Source organism: Natator depressus, chromosome 5, assembly GCF_965152275.1.
Source record: "Natator depressus isolate rNatDep1 chromosome 5, rNatDep2.hap1, whole genome shotgun sequence".
NCBI classification, from domain to species: Eukaryota; Metazoa; Chordata; order Testudines; family Cheloniidae; genus Natator; species Natator depressus.
The window spans coordinates 7,037,522-7,056,169 of NC_134238.1; positions in this window are offsets into that span (position 1 = coordinate 7,037,522).

The window sequence follows — 18,648 nt, forward strand, 5'->3', positions numbered from 1 at the left end:
GGGTTGCGGGGAGAGGGCTTGAAATATATTTCTTCTGTGGAGAGACCCCTGCATGGAAACGTCCATGTATGACTTTGTAGCTTCAGTCCCTTCAGAGTGCTGGCAGTGACAAAAGGGGCTGAGTGGAGGAATCTGGGGGAAGAAGATGGGGGCTAGGTTTGTGATTTGGACAACATCAGTGAATTTACTGGGGAGGCACGGATCATTGTTCACGTTGCACTCCTTGTCAGCACCCGGCCCGGGCTGGGGAAACGAATGATCCAACCATCGGACCAAATTCGGTGATGAATCCTTGTCACTTGCCACCTGAGGCATGTTGAGCACATGCTAAGAAGCGTGAGTTCATTCACAGCTAGGTGTCCCCCCATGGCCAGGCGAGGTGTGGCAGCTCTTTCTCACTACCTTTCTCGCTTTCTCCTACCCAGCCTCTTAAGTTCCATTCTGGGTCTGTCCAGCTCTTCCCTGCTTAATCAGGGTCTCTCCCTGCCTGGAGAGCTTGCCTGACTCTCTCAGCTAGGTAGCTCCCCAGCCCTGGCCCTATCTCTCTCTCTGTCTCCAGAGCTTTCCCCAGCTGGTCTTTATCACCACTTAAGTCTGGCTCTCACTCCCTGTACTGCAGCCACCTTCTGTTCTTTCTGGGGAATTTGCTTATTCCTCTCAGCTGGGGCTCATTCTGTAACTAGGTTGGCTTAGCACCAGTCTCTCCAGCCCCTGGGGCAACCCACCCTCTAACAGACCAGTCCTGATCCCCTTTATCTTCCTCCACTGCTGCTGTGAAGTTGCGACCACCTGCTCTCCCTGGGCTACCTGTCTCAGATCCAGCAGGGGGAGCAGTGACTTGGGAGTCAGAGACCCCAACCAGCTGATTGCGCCACAGCAGCTGATCACATTGTCCTACATCGGGCACGCTGGAGGATTCTGGGGAGGGTTAGCAAGGTGAGCCTGGGTTACAGCAGAACGCAGCTTGCTCATTTCATATCTAGAAGAAAGGGGCCATTGACCACATCAGGCAGGATTCTGAGAGCTGCTAGGCCTCCAGCTAGTGAAAGGTGAATTTGAGTATTTTCAAAATGTAGTTAATCACCGCAGCCGTGCACCACCTTCCCCCACCCCCAAAGAGGCAGGCATTATTGTCGCCATTGTAGAGATGGGAAAACTCTGGGCCTAACCTGACTCCCAAAGATACCTCTTGACTTCATTAGAGGTTGGATGGGCCCGAAGTCAGAATGGTTGAATGGCTTGACAAAGGCCAATCAAGATGTCAGTGCCAGAGCTTGCCAAAATCACTTGCTTCCAATATCACAGTCAGCCCCCTAGACTGCTGTCTCTATCACTATCTGTCTCTCTAGCTGGAGGTCATATTGGCTGCTAAGCAGTAGACCTGGCTCGTTACAAACAGCCAGGTGAGGGGTGATTGTGGAGACCATGGTACCATCTATAGAAGCCTAGAGGGCGTTGCCTCCTACATTTACAGTCTGATCTGCTGTCTTCTCAAAACTTGGAAGCCCCATGGCAAAGACAATTTACAAACAGCTCCCTCTCTCTGGAGGCGTGTGAGAGGAGACTCTGAATAACTCATTGGGTAGGATTTTCAAAAGGGTTTAGGTGACTTAAAAGCACAAATCCCATTGACTTTCAGTGGGACTTGTGTGACTCAAATGGCTTTTGAAAATCCTAACCACTTAGGATTTATGGGAAATGGGAAATTGTCAGCCCCATTGGTCAGTGTATATTTTCAAGGTTACTTCTGCAAGGAGGGCTAGAGACCTACTTTATAAATGGAAGCGGAGATTAACCCTGGCATTTCTAGCTCTCACCGTTCAGGGAGGACCTGAAGCTATAACTTCACCAGCCCCCAAAGGCCAGCTCTGTGCTGATCATGGAAGCATTGATACAAAATTCAGTAGTGCAAGTGGAGTTGCTACTCCCTAAACTGCAATACGTCTACAATTAAGAGTGTTTTCGCTCACTGTCTCACTATGTATGTTCTGTCTTGTCTCTCTAAAGCACTCTTATACATCATTGATGAGAAGAGTGCTATTTTTGTCTCAAATACCCCAGCCTAGGAAGCCTTATGAATATTTTCCAAATTAGGCCTCCACTTTAGCAAGATATTTTATCATTTGTAACAGGCTGTTTTGTTTTCTTTCCCTGCCCATACTCTGGTGAATAATTGCTCCTAACCACCCTCCCCCTAAAGGGCTCATCATGTAACTAGCTAATGTCCTTCACATTTGTTGCAGAGCAATGATCCTCAATATTCCCATCCCCTGGGGCTGCATATTATGGTGAGATAGGCCTTGTCTTCCCTAGAAGGAAAAGGTGTGTTCTGAACTCACATTAGCTAAGAACTAAAACAAGGTAAATTCCTACTCAACTCTAGGCAGATCTACATAAATCCAAGTCCCCCCCTACTTAGACTTGAAAGGACTCGATTTGTATTTGTAAATGCAAGTACACATCGATTTCACTGTGCACACACAAGCTGATAATGAATATTTCCATCCACAATAATCAAAATTTCAGATAGGCAAAGTAAGAAAAATGTTGCTGGAGAACTTATAGAGTTTGAGTTAAGGGTGTTTACTTGGCATATTTTGACATGTGATGTTGACAATTTGTGTTTTAAGAGCTATAAAACTTCAACTTTTTGCAACTGAGCATCTACAGTCATTAAATAATTGTCTGACTCCCCCATTTTCTGACCTTCTCCATAATTTCCTGCAACTGTGAAAATTTAAATAGATGAAAATTGAAAAAAAATAATGCCTAAAAATAAACATACTAATTATAAAAATATAAAAATAAAATTCTTCCCAGACTACCCATAGTCTTCCCCTCAACCTACTATACCACGTTAAAACTACCAGCTGCGTGTTTTTCACTAGAGGTTTACCTTTTGTTAGTTACCACATGTTAGTTAACTCAAGTGCAGAAAAAGAAACCCCCAAAAACATTTTTCTCAGTGAAGTTGTACCTTCAATAGTTTCATCAAAGTTTAACTGAAATAATTTAAAGCCTGGTTTCAGCATAATTTTGCCTTGAAAATTTTGTTTGGTCTAAAATATGCCAGATTTATTCTCAAAGCAACAGAGATTGTTACTGAACTTCTAATACTGTTTGAAGAAAATTCACCAATGCACTTTTTTCAGCAACATGTCGTTAAAGAAAATGACCCTGATTTGAAATTTTGACTTTTGTCTTACATTTTTTGGTCTCTTTCTGGTGAAAAAACAGCTTATTACTATCCCTTGGAACTTTACAGACAACTAAGTCTCCTTGAAAACTCACGCACTACATTTGAGGAGCATAGATTATAATTAAACAAAGTAATTAATGATTTTTGTTGTGGATAATTTGGGCCCAGTCATGTTCTCATTGATTTCAATTAGAGGTAGTTAGAAACAAAACCAAGCAAACAACATTTTGCTGACCTTTGGGGGACAAAAATCCCTTTTCTATTTCTGAATTTCAAAATTCAAAGTTTCAAAAAGTCAAAAACGTGGGGGGAAACGTTGAACGTTTTGTCAATTTAAAAATAATAAAAAATATTGAAATCTGAAAGATTGTTGAAATCCCAGAAGTTGAAATGTTTCAAACACCTCTCATTTTAACTGAAGTTACTAGCCCAATCCTGCACTTAGTGATGTCAGTGGGAGCCATGTTACCATTGATTTCAGTGGACACAAGATCAAGCAGTACCTATTAGCGCATGAATATGTTGCCCTCTACTGGCTGGTCGCAGCTTAGAATAGACATTCTTTGCTATTATTAATTATTTATAGTAATGGTCTTCCTTAGGTGACAGCTTACAGTCCTTCCTTTAATTCTTGAGCTAGTAGAAGCTTGTGTTTTGGAGCTGTAGGTCCAGGGATCTAGACCTAGCTCTGCAGATATTTGTGTTTACAGTGCAGAGGTAGTAGCCTCCCCATGATAGAGATGGCAACCTTGGGCCCCAGTCTTACATTGTCCAACCAGCAAGCAGACTGCTGCATCCACATGGAGCTCCACCGACTGCATTTGGGCTCTGCATGGGACGGGTGCATCAGTCTCAGTGTGCCTGTAGATTAGTGGATGGAGAGGTGTTAGCCAGCAACTGAGAAACATTGGGTTCAATCCCATGCTCCGTGGGTGAGTGACACAGTCTATGACTTTGCTGCCCTACAGTTTGGACTACAGGGGTGTGAATAGCCATGAGTGCCCCAGGGCTGTAACTCCCCCATGTGGGCACAAACTAAAACATTCCTAGTTTGCATTAATGTAGTCCTGGTTGAAGGAGTCTATGTTAATGTGAACTAGGAACTTTTTAGTTTGCACCCCCAAAGAACTGTAAGGGATTGGGGTGTAGGCAGTCTGGCCTAGCAGTCACAGCTGCCCTGGTGTCACTAAGACAAGGACAGTCATGGGGTGGCAGGGATCAGCATAATCACTGGAGCCAGGATCAATAGGCAAGAGCCAGGGTCGGACTGGGGTCAGAGCCCAGAGGTAGTTACCAGGCTGGAGTCAGGGTCAGAAGCTAGAGATCAGCAAGCAATGTGAGATCCAGCATCACAGCAGAAGTCTGCGGGATTGCCCAGACGACTTCCTGGGCCAACCTCGTTTTAAATAGTGAGCATGGGCCAATCAGAAGGCCACAGGGTTCTGTCCCTCTGGCTCCCTTGGGCAGTACGTCCTGTGGTATCTAATCTCCACAGTGCTCCTTGGATGGGGCACTGCATGGCTGCCCATTGGTGGCATGGGAATCTAAGTTGTCTCTACTGAGCATGTGGGAACTCTTACTCAACAGCTTATAACTTGGCAAACTGTGGACAGATTTTCACCGGGACAGCAAAAGGCACATCCCTAATGGTTCATTTAGTCAGTGCCAGAATGCACAGGAAACCTTCTCTTGAATTTCCCAAAGTTTCCTCCATAGTGGGCGTGTTCTAGCCCCGGGCTAAGTGGAACATTCCCTGTGACTACAGCTCTGCGCTGCTGCAGAACTGAACTGACAGCTGAGAGACGATCTCTGTGGGTGTGTCTACACTGTCATTAGACACTGGCAGCTGGCTGGTGCCAGCTGACTCAGGCTCGCAGGGCTTGGGCTATGGGACTGTTTCATTGTGGTGTAGACATTTGGGCTTGGACTGGAGCCCAGGCTCTAGGAAGCGGAGAGGTGGGAGGGTGCCAGAGCTCAGGCTGCTCCAAGCCTGTGCAGCTACACCATAATTAAATAACCCCTTAGCCCAAGCCTCTTCGCCTGACTCGGCTGGCATGGGCCAGCTGTAGGTTTTTAATTGTAGTGTAGACATACCCTCTGTCCTCTCCGTGACCCACCTTCTGGGCCCAGGCAGCATAGAGGAGAATGCTGCCTGATTCAAATACAGAGGGGACAAGAGCCAACTTAGTGGGGGGTGGGAATAGATTGGAACAAGGAGCCTGGGATGGAGGGAGGCTGGACCTGGAGGCTGGAGGGGGCAGATGGAGAGGGAAATGGTGACTGGGTGATGGGGTAGGGAGACTAGGACTGGCTGGACGAGGAGACTAGTACTATGAGCCACAGATGGAGACTGGGAATGCTGGCCAAGGATACTGGGACTAGGATTGAGACTTGGAATTGGGACATGGAGTCAGGAGGGATGAGAGCAGGATGTGTTGGGTGAAGAGACTGGAGTCGGGATGAGCAGAGGTTGGGACTTGAGAGATGAAGAAAGTGAGACTGGGGTGAGGAGCTTAGGATGGGGAAGAGGCAGGATTGGGACCGGGACAGGGAAAGGTGGGGATGAAGCACAAAGGGTTATGCTTAGGGGAGCGGAGAGGCAGAATAGTCTGTGCCCACTAGAGCATATTCCTATATGGAAAACCCACTGGCAAAGTGTTCCATCCCCCTACAGTAATCCCCTAAAAGGATAAGCTCTACCTACTACAGCTGCTAAGGACCCAAGTGGGTCTCAATCTGATGCCACATCTCTCATTTTCAGTTTACTTTTTAATAAGTTTAGGAAATTATACTTGGGGGAAAAAAGCCTGCATTAAGATGACATTAAGAAGGCTGCCAAATTGACCACTCACAAATTAGGACATGGCTGAATAAAGGTTTCCTGGGTATTTTTGGCACTTTCTAAATTAACTGTGAGGACATTTCCAAAAGTTTTGTGTTCAGGGTTTTTTTCAGCCAAAATTATTCACCAAATTCGTGAAGATTTTCAGTGCCACCAAATGCATTTTTGGTGAATTAGTTGAAAAAAAATTCTCCCAGTTCTATTTCATCGCACAAAAGTACCGTGGCATTGGATTTTGTGACCTTCCCTGATTGTTTCCCCTAAAGTCGCATGAGAAGAGCGAGAAGTAGAGCTTTGATCTGGGAAGTGGTCCCTCAGTCTTAAATGGTGGGACTGCACACAGAGAGCCCATTGGTGCAACTGATTGACCTGACATAGAATCATAGAAATGTAGGGCTGGAAGAGACCTCAAGAGATCATCTAGTCCACCCTCCACACTCCCCTGCTGAAGCAGAATTAAGTTTACCTGGGTGTCTGTCTAATCTGTTCTTATGAACCTCCACTGATGGGAATGCCACAACTTCCTTAGGTTCCAGTGCTTAAGAGGACATAGAGTTAGAATTTTTTTTCCTAATATTAAATCTCCATTGCTGAAAATTCAGCTGATTCCTTCTTGTCCTACCCTTGGTGGACATGGAGAACAATTGATCTCTGTCCTCTTTATAACAATCTTTTATATATCTGAGGCCTATCATGTCCCTCCTCTAACTCACTTCATGTAGAGCACCAAGCAACTATGAAATAGTAATAATTGGTTGCTACCTACCAGGGACTAGCTTCAAACAGGGAACTCAGAGAAAAAATCTCCAGAGTCACCATTTCCTGTTCATAGTGCTTTGACATTAGCAATTGTGAGGACTCTAAAGCTTCAAAGCTCAATGCTAAGAACAGTGAGGTAGCTCCAGAAACTGCAAAACAATCCTGTCTTAGATGCACAGAGTTGTAGTCAATGCCTGTGTACATGAGCAGAGAGATAAAACAAGGGGAATGTAGCTGCCCTGTCACTGTTTTGTTTCCCTGCTTTGGCTTGCTGCGCATACAAGGAAGAACTTTTAAGAGATGTCAAAAATTCAGAAGGTGGGGGGAATAAAATAGAAATTTGGAACTATTTTCAGAGTAGCAGCTGTGTTAGTCTGTATTCGCAAAAAGAAAAGGAGGACTTGTGGCACCTTAGAGACTAAGAAATTTATTTGAGCATAAGCTTTCTTGAGCTACAGCTCACTGAATGTATCTGATGAAGTGAGCTCTAGGTCACGAAAGCTTATGCTCAAATAAATTTGTTAGTCTCTAAGGTGCCACAAGTACTCCTTTTCTTTTTGCAAAATTTGGAACTCTGAGTCCAACTGTATTTTATTTTTTAGGGAAATCCATCTACAGCTGTGCAACGATGCTGGTTCTGGTGGGACCCCACTGAGAGTGCCAATTCAGGACAAATTGCTTAAAGCAGGGCAGTTACGGCCCAAGGCTGGGGTTTTTCCACTTCTAAGGCAAACCAAACCAGCCAGACAGAGAGGACTTTGGTCTCACCCCACTGGCTAACGACAAGTCACACAAGCAAGTCCGTTAGACACTCCAGTTTCCCAGTATCACCACCAGTGCTACTTGTTATGGGGACAAATGGTTATGAAAACCAATACCCCAGTAAAAGAGAAAAGGTTCTCTCGATCCCAAAGGACCAAGCCCCAGACCCAGATCAATATACAAATTAGATCTTACCCACAAATCACGCTGTTGCCAATCATTTAGACTCTAAAGGTTTATTCATAAAAGGAAAAAAGATATAAATGAGAGCTAGAATTGGTTAAATGGAATCAATTACATACAGTGATGGCAAAGTTCTTGGTTCAGGCTTGTAGAAGTGATGGAATAAGCTGCAGGTTCAAATCAAGTCTCTGGAGAACATCCCCAGCTGGGATGGGTCATCAGTCCTTTGTGCAGAGCTTCCGTTTGTAGCAAAATCCCTCCAGAGGTAAGAAGCAGGATTGAAGACAAGATGGAGGAGCTACAGCAGCTTTTTATAGTCTCTTGCCATGTGGTCTCTGCTTTCTTTGCCCCAAAGACAAGCTGTCCAGCACATGGCATGGAAAAACCTCAGAGTTCTGTCCATTGGCATGTCCCTGCATACCTTGCTGAGTCCCTGGATGTATCTGACTTCTTTCAATGGGTCAGTTGTATAGCTGATCATCCCTAATGGGCCATCAAGCAGGCTAGGCAGAGCTGACACCAACTTGTCTGGGGTGTCACCCAGAAGCATAGCACAAGTTTGAACTACAGACAGTATTGAGCCAATGCTTATAATTTAAAATACAAAAATGATACATGCATACAGATAGCATAATCATAATCAGCAAACCATAACCTTGTCTTAGATACCTTATTTGACCCCCTTTATAGAAGATTTGGTGCCACTACAAGATTTGGTGCCACTTGGTTGCAACAATGATCTATATGATCCCAGTTCATGTCAATAACGTCACAAGCTGCAAAAAAGTAATAGGAAATTCCAGTGTAGGGGCCATTAGTTTAGTACTAGGATATTCCTCCATTGAACACACAGCTTCAGGCCTCAGCTGGTCAACTTCCAAGCCTAGGCACTGAATCCTGTTGGGGGTGGCGGTAGTGCTTGAACACTAATTACTGGCTGCTCTAATGTATGTCATTAAAGCATCAGAACAACCCCAAAACCAGAAAGTACAAAGATGCCTCAATCTACCTTTGACCCGCAGCTGTCTGGGCTCTTCCTTCTAGATCACACCTCCTAGAGGGACAAGACAAGAGCAGACCCGATGGGTTTAAAACACACTTGAAGATGTGTACTCTCCACTGCCTTCCCATATGTTTCCACATCCAATTAAAAGTCCTAGTCTATGAGAGCCAGAGAAGGCTACGACCTGTTTGTGTTTGAGACTGACTCTCCATCCCTAGCCCACAGAGAAGACAGCTGTGCTCCACAGATGCTGCAGATGACAGATCCTAGGGCACAGTGTTTGAGGTGGAACAGCCTGTGGAATTCCTACCTGAAGAGATCAGGATAAAGCTCTGATGGAGCATTTTCAGAGTAGTGTGCAGCCCCACCTTCCCAGGACACTGCCGTAACTCTGTTTACCAGATAAAGAATTGGAGTTGGCGAGAGGAAAAGAGTGTGTGTGTGTGTTGAGGGGATGGGAGGTATTTGCAAAGTTTTCATCCCTGCTTATTTTTTTCTTCTGAAAATGTAAAATTTCATTCACATTTTGAAATAGATAGACCGATTAATGATAGAGCTGGTCATAGAATATCAGGGTTGGAAGGGATCTCAGGAGGTCATCTAGTCCAACCCCCTGCTCAAAGCAGGACCAATCCCCAATTTTGGCCCCAGATCCCAAATGGCCCTGTCAAGGATTGAACTCACAACCCTGGGTTTAGCAGGCCAATGCTCAAATCACTGAGCTATCCCTTCCCCCTACAGTCAGTTGAAAAATAATGAGTGAGGCTGGAAGGGCAGGGGGTGTATGTCACAAAAATGCAGTCAGCGTTTGCAATTGCACCCAGCCTAGTTCCAACAATGCATGGTTGAATTAATGCTTGTCGTTTGGAAAGGCAGCTAGTCATAGTATCATAGAATCAAATCATAGAAGATCAGGGTTGGAAGGGACCTCAGGAGGTCATCTAGTCCAACCCCCTGCTCAAAGCAGGACCGATCCCCAACTAAATCATCCCAGCCAGGGCTTTGTCAAGCCTGACCTTAAAAACTTCTAAGGAAGGAGATTCCAACACCTCCCTAGGTAACACATTCCAGTGATTCACCACCCTCCTAGTGAAAATTTTTTTCCTAATATCCAAACTAAACCTCCCCCACTGCAATTTGAAACTATTATTCCTCATTCTGTCATCTGCTACCACTGAGAACAGTATAGATCCATCCTCTTTGGAACCCCCTTTCAGGTAGTTGAAAGCAACTATCAAATCCCCCCTCATTCTTCTCTTCCGCAGACTAAACAATCCCAGTTCCCTCAGCCTCTCCTCATAAGTCATGTGTTCATTTAAATTACCACCGTCACACCACCCCTTGCGGGGGCGGGGGAGTACAAACACAGCACAGGGCAAGAACCAGTGAGTAGGCTGAAAAATGCCATTGGCACTCTTAGACCCCATTCTATTCCAAGTTAGGGGGGATAACTCCATGTTTATGCCCCTCTCCCTCTTTGAAAATCCCAGCTGTAGCGCTCAGCACGCAAGCAATATTACAAGATGGGTTGGAGCAAACTTGGTGGCAATGGTATTCTTTTGACTTACAACAAGAATAACACCCGCTGATATATACTAGGCCCTGTATTTATTTTAGCCATTTTTTATATAGCTGATAGGGTGATGACTAACATTTCTTTCCTGATGGAGAATAAAATAGGGTGGATGGAACGCGGTGAACACTTACATCAAAAGGCAGCTGCGGTCTCTGAAAGACAGAATACATCAGTAGAGAAGAGCTCACACTGGAAATCTGGAAGCTCTTATTCCTCTACAATCTGTTTAAATGTCACACCGCAACATGAAGTTGGTCTGACTCTACTGAATGTGAGCTCAGAGCTTTTCTTTTGGTTAAAAAAAAAAACCACCCCAAAACTTCATATAACTTGTTGATTCAAATATTAAGGCCCACACATTCTACCCTCAGACTGGAGTAAATAAGGAGGAATTCAATGTTGAAGTCAAGGGACTTACACCAGATGCAGAAGAATTATTCATTTTGAAGAAATTGCTCGGATGTGTTTAAATAATACATGCTGTTGCTCAGAGACCAAATTCTGCTCTCTTTCTTAAACTGGCCTTATTCAATGGAGTGACACTAGTGTAAAGCAGAGTAGAATTTAGGCCCCACCAACTCTTCTGGAAAGATGGGCTTATGGTTAAGGAAGTAGACTGGTACCCAAGTCACATGAGTTCAATCCCTAACTCTGCCATTGACTTCCCAGATCAATTGGGTCAAGTTCCTCTGGTCTCAGCACCCTGTCTGCAAAATGGGGATAGTAACACTGCCCTACGTCACAGGGGTGTTGTAAGGATAAATGTGTTAGTGAGTGGGATGCACTCAGATTGTGCAAGCAGGGAGAGAAGTGAAATGTAGTAACTTCTGTGTGTTTACAGTATTTGTGTGAGTGCTTGCAAATATTTAGGGCTAAATCCTATCCCTGCTACAAAGCCCACGTGGTCTTTGAGCAGAGATGCTCCACACTAGGTGTGATCCTTTCCCCCCAGATGACATCCTGTGGCCATTACTGCAGGCCCTGGTGTGGATCCATTGGCCACGATGCAGTCCTCCACGCTAATAGGGTCAGGGATCCTCAGATCCACAGACATCTCTGTTCCAGCTCTGCACGTCCTTCCCTCTCCCTGGACATACACATTCCCTACACTTGCCACTGGACTGGTCACAACTACTGAGGGGTTAGGACAGGATTGGCCCCTTTGTGTGTATATGTTTGAGAACTTGATTCCCGGAACCAGCTGAAAGGAGATGCTGAAAATGGCCATTGGAAAACTCCCTGTGCTTCTACTGGGAGACACGCTTTTAAAAGCGGATTTGAGACATTCATTATAAAGCAGAACAATTTGTATTGCTTTCAATAATGTTTTCAAAGCATTGTCAACAGCTGCAACTATGGCTGCAGGTACCTTTCCTTACAACACATAATATATAGCACTCATTTTTTTCTCAATAGCCATATAACAGTGATATGCATTACAGAAAATGTGTATAGGTTTGCCTCTATTACAGTCATGATCAAAAGGCTATGATATATTGAAATATTTGCTTTGTACAAATACATCTGTTATCAGAGGGCTCCTTAACATAAATGGTGTATTTTCTATAATGTGCTCCATCTAATGAATGGTTCAGCAAAGGCATGAGAATAGAGCTATGTGGGGAGAATGCAGTAATTTCTCTTTAACATGCAGGAATTCTGAATACAAGTAAATGCATGCCAAATTTTATTGCTTCTAAATCTGAATAATTGTATTTCTGAGCTGTGCATCTGGGTAGATAATAAAGCCACAAAACAATTTAATGAAACATATAAAAAATCAAATGACATTACTAAATATTATAATATGCAGAAAATATATTTTGCATATTGTCACCCAATTTTTCATCCACGTACTTACAAATAATGCAATAATAATTGAAAGTCTTATTATCCATCTACGTAAACTGAGCCCAAATTTACCATGTTTCCTTTTCTTTGTCTGTGTGCGTGAACATAAAAACAAGATTGATATTATTGTTTTATGTTTATGGTATATTTTTCCATAATAACTAAGGTGACCAACATAAGTCTTTTTCTGATCAAATCACTCCTTATTCCATACTATGATTATGCTACCTTGCCTAATACTTACAAAGGTAAGAGTTGGGTGTGTGGCCTGCATTGTTCTCTGTGTTAGGATGTACTACCTCTGCAGGAATAAGAAAAAAGGGAAAACCAGGAAAACCACAAGATTAAAATACTTGCTAACTAGAAAGGAGCAATTGACTTATCCAGGCCGTTATAATCATTCTAACTCTTTACCACTGGGGAACCCATTACTGTGGGGGCAAAAAAGGGTTACCTTAGGACTTCAACTAGTTGTCTTGTCCAGATTTAAACTGGGCCCCTGATTTGTGATGTGTAGTTTGCAGGATAAGGAATTTGATTTGACTTCAAGCCAGCAAGGATTTACAATTGTGATATTTCGGAACAACACTTTCCACCATGTCCTTTATTGCATGTATTCCTTTTCCCCATGAACTTTGTAATAGCTGACACGACCATATTATAATAGGATGCTTCTAGCAATTTATGTTCATCACAAACGTTATATTCTTTATTGCATATGCTGTCAAAAAAACCCTGGAGAAATAAAGCTTTTGAGGATGATAAAGATCAGGATTTGTACAAGTGTCTTTTTTCCCCCCTGGAAATATAGTACATTTTTTACAGTTTTAGACCACTGCAAGTTGGCTAATTTCTCGTCTTAACTCGTTATTCCAAAGGGTGATGATGTATGCATAGTTTCCTTGTCATAGGCTCATTAGCTTTTTATATGCTAACATATAAGGATATAGGCCCTTCAGCCTTAATTTAGGTTCAAAATGTAAGTATGGTACAAAAATGTTCTCTAACCATGTAAATAATTTCCCCACTCCATGAAACCGAGAGCTAGAGAGAGAACATTGAAAAGCACACAGGGTTTGAGAATTTAAATATCTCCGTATAACATCTTGAACTCAGCCACAGAGCACTGTGTACATAACTGAGAACCAGGAAGTGGAAACTGACTGTGAACACAAAGTAAAAACTAACCGTTCTAATTTCAAAGTCCAACCAACACACAGGAAGTAAAACGATAGTGAGAAGCTAATTGGATTCTTCCTTTCAATAAACTAAAGCATGGGTTTTCAGCTTGGGGTCATGATGAAGTGGGGAGCGGGGAAAATTGAAAACAGGTTTCAGGGGGTCAAAACTACCTTCTATTTCCATATAAATGGGAGAAAAGTTGGGATTTTTTTTTCTGTTGCATTGAGGTGGTCATGTTAGGGAAAAGACTGAGACTCACTGATTTAAGGTGTAATTTACACAGGCCACAAATGTGGTTTTGGATACATTTTTTTCTCTCAGGGGTCTCCACCTTTAACGTTAAATGGGTCATGGGAGTTAGAACCTCCATGCGTGTTAAATTGTTCTTGATTCCTTCTGCTCTCTGTGATAACTGTCAACTGTTATAACAACTTAACATTTCAGGCATTTTATTTCTTAGGTTGAGTCGAGAGAACCGCGCAGCTTATTGGTAAGCAAAGCAAGCAGCACTGGTCTCACTGGTAGCAGAAATATGTGTGGGTTAGTATCAGACATTATATAATGTAGGAAGGAATAAAAAAAATCAGGAAAAATATAAATAAAAAAGAGTGCAAAGTTTTATTGTCAAGCACGGCTGTCACTTCATGAAACCACAGTCGTATATAAGAAATATGTGACATACTAATAGGAAGTAATTTAGCCAAGGCTGTTTTTGTGCCTTGAAGTGCCTTCTACATTTCTGCTTTGAAAACTTTGAAAGTGTGTATGCATCAGAGCAGTTCCGAGGCGCTGAAGTTCCCAATTTGTGCACAATGTGACTTTTATAATGCCATTAAACTCCTCTCATGGAAAGTGGTGTGCACAAAACAATGATACATGAGATCTCAAGGAGGCTGCAGAGAGGGGGAGAGGGATGGGGTGGGGAGAAAGCTTTTGTAAAGTCACTTTGAGACTGCACCTCAGCTGTAAATCTTCTGTTTGTTCATGCTGGAAATTATCCCCTGTGCTTTAGCCTTAAATTCATGCTGCTTGCGTTTCCAACCTCCATAGAACAACCCCCCCCCCACCACCAATACATTTGGTGTTTTTTTCCCCTCCCTTTTTTTCTTTTGGGTAAATTTAGCGTTGATGAAATGCCACCACATTGACAGCCCTGGTAACTGAACTTATAGTTTTATCTACACCACAAGATTCTTCCTTGCCATGCCATCAGCTCAAATGGCCTCCCATGATGATGGGTCAGTATCTGCAGCCCCATTGGCTGGGCAAACAGCTATCTAAGCCCACCATTTTTCTGCTCAGCTCTGGGCACTGTTTCCTCTCTCCCACTGCTTTGTTCACTGGTCTGATATCTAGACTGTGAGCTCCCTGGGGGCAGGGACTCTCTTCTTTGTTATACAGCATCAAGCGCCTTGTGACATGATTTTGCACTTGTCCTACAAATAATAAATGACAATGATTATAATTCTTGGTCCTGGGTTTTTCCTCTGCTAAGTCTCCCATCAAGGGGGCTAGGTGTCCACTTTGGATGGGTTATTTTTGTCCAATTGGTGTTCCCAGTTCAACTCCTTACAAGTAGGATATGGTAATGACTTTATTTACTTGACTTCGGGCTAGATAGTGACTTAGCCTACGGGCCTATTCAAGGATGAGTAAGAACTCCTCTTACATCCTATGCTTGGGCATTCTAAAGTTTTCACCTAGTGCATAGAAGTAAGAAGGCACTGACTGATCATTTATACCTCATTCAGAGCAGGTGGACAGGGAACGGGCAGAGTCCTGGCTCCAACATCTTCACCCATTGGCCAGCGTAGCTGGCGTAGGCCAGCAGCAAATTAATACCCTTCCTACTGAAGCCAGCAGGGAAGGAATGGTGCCTCAGAATCACAATGCCACCTCAGCTTGCTCAGGGCTGCTGTGACTAAAGGTACAATCTTGTCCTTCAGTTGGATTTGGACCTACAAGTCTCCATATACCACCTCCGATCTCTTCCTACTTTTATTTCCTTAATGGCATTCAGGGATAGCTAGGGTCTTTATTTTCACTTGATCTCAGGATACCGTATTAAATGTAGGATTCAGGCCCATGAAAAATCAGCCAACACACTGTATCCCTATGGAGACCAAAGGGGACTGAATCATTTCGCCAACGGCACGCACACTGCGGTAACCCTCCACAGTCAGATGATTGCCTGCTCTGTTGTTGGCCCCACAACAGGAACCAATTTACTGCAACATTCATTTACACTTCCCCATCGCCCGCGGAAGTCGTTTTCGGGAACATTCTAATGAAGCAAAACACTGTGCAGGGTTCAATCCTCTTATCACCCCGAGGCATTTATATTTGTTGCAGGGAAGAAGAAAAAAATTGCAGGTGGGAAAAAAAGGCTCCCTTATTATTATTTAAATTGTATTTAATGGGGGAAAACAACCCCCAGTATTAGAAAGGAACAAACGTTTGGTTTTCAAGTGCTTAGGAAACTGCTGTTCAGTTAATACACCCCAGATTCACTCTATGCCTGGCCCTCTAACCTTCTTCTCTGCTGCCTTTCCCCTTTGGACACTTCCCTTCCCATTTAGCTAACCCTTCCTGCCACACCTCACCCTCACCAAAAAAAAATCAGGGAACTAGCAAGACACGTGCCTCAGTTACATTGTTCATTCTGCCTAACCTGTGCCTGCCTGGTCTATCTGGATGGTAAGCTCTTTGGGGCAGGGATCATCTATGTTTGTACAGTGCCTGATACAATGCAGCCCTGGTCAAAACTAGGGTTCCTATATGCTGCAATAATACAAATAAGTAATAATGATAAAGCAGGTGAAAGAATGTTCTGGCCATAGACTGCCTCTTTTATCCAGGGATCTCAAAAATCTTTCTGAACATTAATTAAGCCTCATAGTAGAGAGAGACTGAGTGTTTTCATATCTGTCTGCCTGTCATCTCCTTTCTCTCCATCTTTCCTATTATTCTCCCTAATCTAATCTGCATTGCAACAATCACCATAGTACTCAGCCACAAAATACAGGAGCTATGCGCTATATTCTACTGAGGATGTGGGGGAGCACAGACAGGTTGGCTTCTAGTTTCGCTCAGGTGAGATCTTGAGCTGAGTCAATCAGCACATCTTCATTGGTATCAGTAGAGCTACAGTGATTTATACCAGCTGAGAAACCAGGCCTATAGCTTTTGTGTCTGTTTGTCTTGAAGGGGATTGCTGAGCCTGTTCAAAATATTCAAAATAAAACTAGAAAACCCAAGAGAATATGAGGGTTCCCCATAATTGCTCTGCAATCACAGAACAGGCTCAGAATTAAAGATGGTCAGATTTTACCCTATTTTGCTATTTCAGTGAATTTTTTAGTTGAAAAATCTGGGTTTTGATGGAAACTCCCCTCCCACCAAAATGACAAAAAATGTCAGATTTTTTTTAAAACTGCACACACACACACACACACACACACACACACACACACACACACACATAAAAGGTGGATTAAATGTCAAAAATTGGCATTTTTTAAAAGTAATATTTTTCAGAATACTACTGCACATTTTTAACTTTTGTTTGTTTGTTTTCTTAGGCCAGCTGGAATCAAACTTTTGTTGCTAAAAAATGCAAGTAGCTTGGAGTAAAAACCTTATTTCCTCATCCTCTCCCTCCCAGGCCACACCAGCCCACACTTCGGGTGGATCCATAGACCTCCTTTAGCGCCTCATCCCAAAAACACCTTTCCACTCCCTATATCTCTGCTTTTATTTTCCCCATACCACTCTTACTTACTCCCCTATACCACTCTTACCTCTTGCCTTGCTGTTCCTTATGCCTCCTGTTCTCCCTCTTGCCTCTGTAATGTCCACGAGGTTACCACCTGCACATGGACCGTGACCTGGGCGAATAACGGGTTGTGTGGTGTGTTGGCATTTTCAAAAATTGTGAACAAAACCCAATCATAAGAATATAAGAGTGGCCATACTGGGTCAGACCAAAGGTCCATCCAGCCCAGGATCCTGTCTACCGACAGTGGCCAATGCCAGGTGCCACAGAGGGAGTGAACCTAACAGGTAATGATCAGTGATCTCTCTCCTGCCATCCATCTCCACCGTCTGACAAACAGAGGCTAGGGACACCATTCCTTACCCATCCTGGCTAATAGCCATTAATGGATTTAGCCTCCATTAATTTATCCAGTTCTCTTTTAAACCCTGTTATAGTGCTAGCCCTCACAACCTCCTCAGGCAAGGAGTTCAACAGGTTGACTGTGTGTTGTGTGAAGAAGAACTTCTTTTTGTTTTAAACCTGCTGCCCATTAATTTTATTTGGTGGCCCCTAGTTCTTATATTATGGGAACAAGTAAATAACTTTTCCTTATTCACTTTCTCCACACCACTCATGATTTTATATCCCTCTATCATATCCCCCCCTTAGTCTCCTCTTTTTCAAGTTGAAAAGTCCTAGCCTCTTTAATCTCTCATACGGGACCAGTTCCAAACCCCTAATCATTTTAGTTGCCCTTTTCTGAACCTTTTCTAATGCCAGTATATCTTTTTTGAGATGAGGGGACCATATCTGTATGCAGTATTCAAGATGTGGGCGTACCATGGATTTATATAAGGGCAATAAGATATTCTCTGTCTTATTCTCTATCCCTTTTTTAATGATTCCTAACATCCCGTTAGCTTTTTTGACTGCTGTTGCACACTGTGTGGACATCTTCAGAGAACTATCCACGATGACTCCAAGATCTTTCTCCTGATTTGTTGTAGCTAAATTAGCCCTCTTCATATTGTATGTATAGCTGGGGTTATTTTTTCCAATGTGTATTACTTTACATTTATCCAATCATTTTAGTTAAGACCGAAAAACATTTTGGGTAAATTGAAAAGTCGAACAAAGTTTGGTTTGAGTTGAACTAAATGTTTTGTTTCAAAAAAAATTGCTTCATTTTTGTTCATTTTGACCATTTTTGACTTTTTAAAAAAACAAAATGGAAGGACATTGGAGACAAAGATTTGGTTCAACTGAAAAGTTAAAAGTTTCATTTCAAAAGTATCAAAACAAAAATGCTTTGAATATTTCCGTTTTTTTCCTAAACAAGCAAGTCAGCAAAATAGACATGAATTCATAAAATGGTTGTTACCAAATCCGCATTTTTCGAAAAAGTTTTGCCCCAGAAATGTTGCCCAGCCATAGAATGAATACTCCATGTCCTGACCTGCTGAGCACCCCTCTCTGTTCTCCTCAAAAATCATCTCTTCAAGCAATTACTGCTGTGCTGGTCTCACGCACTCTC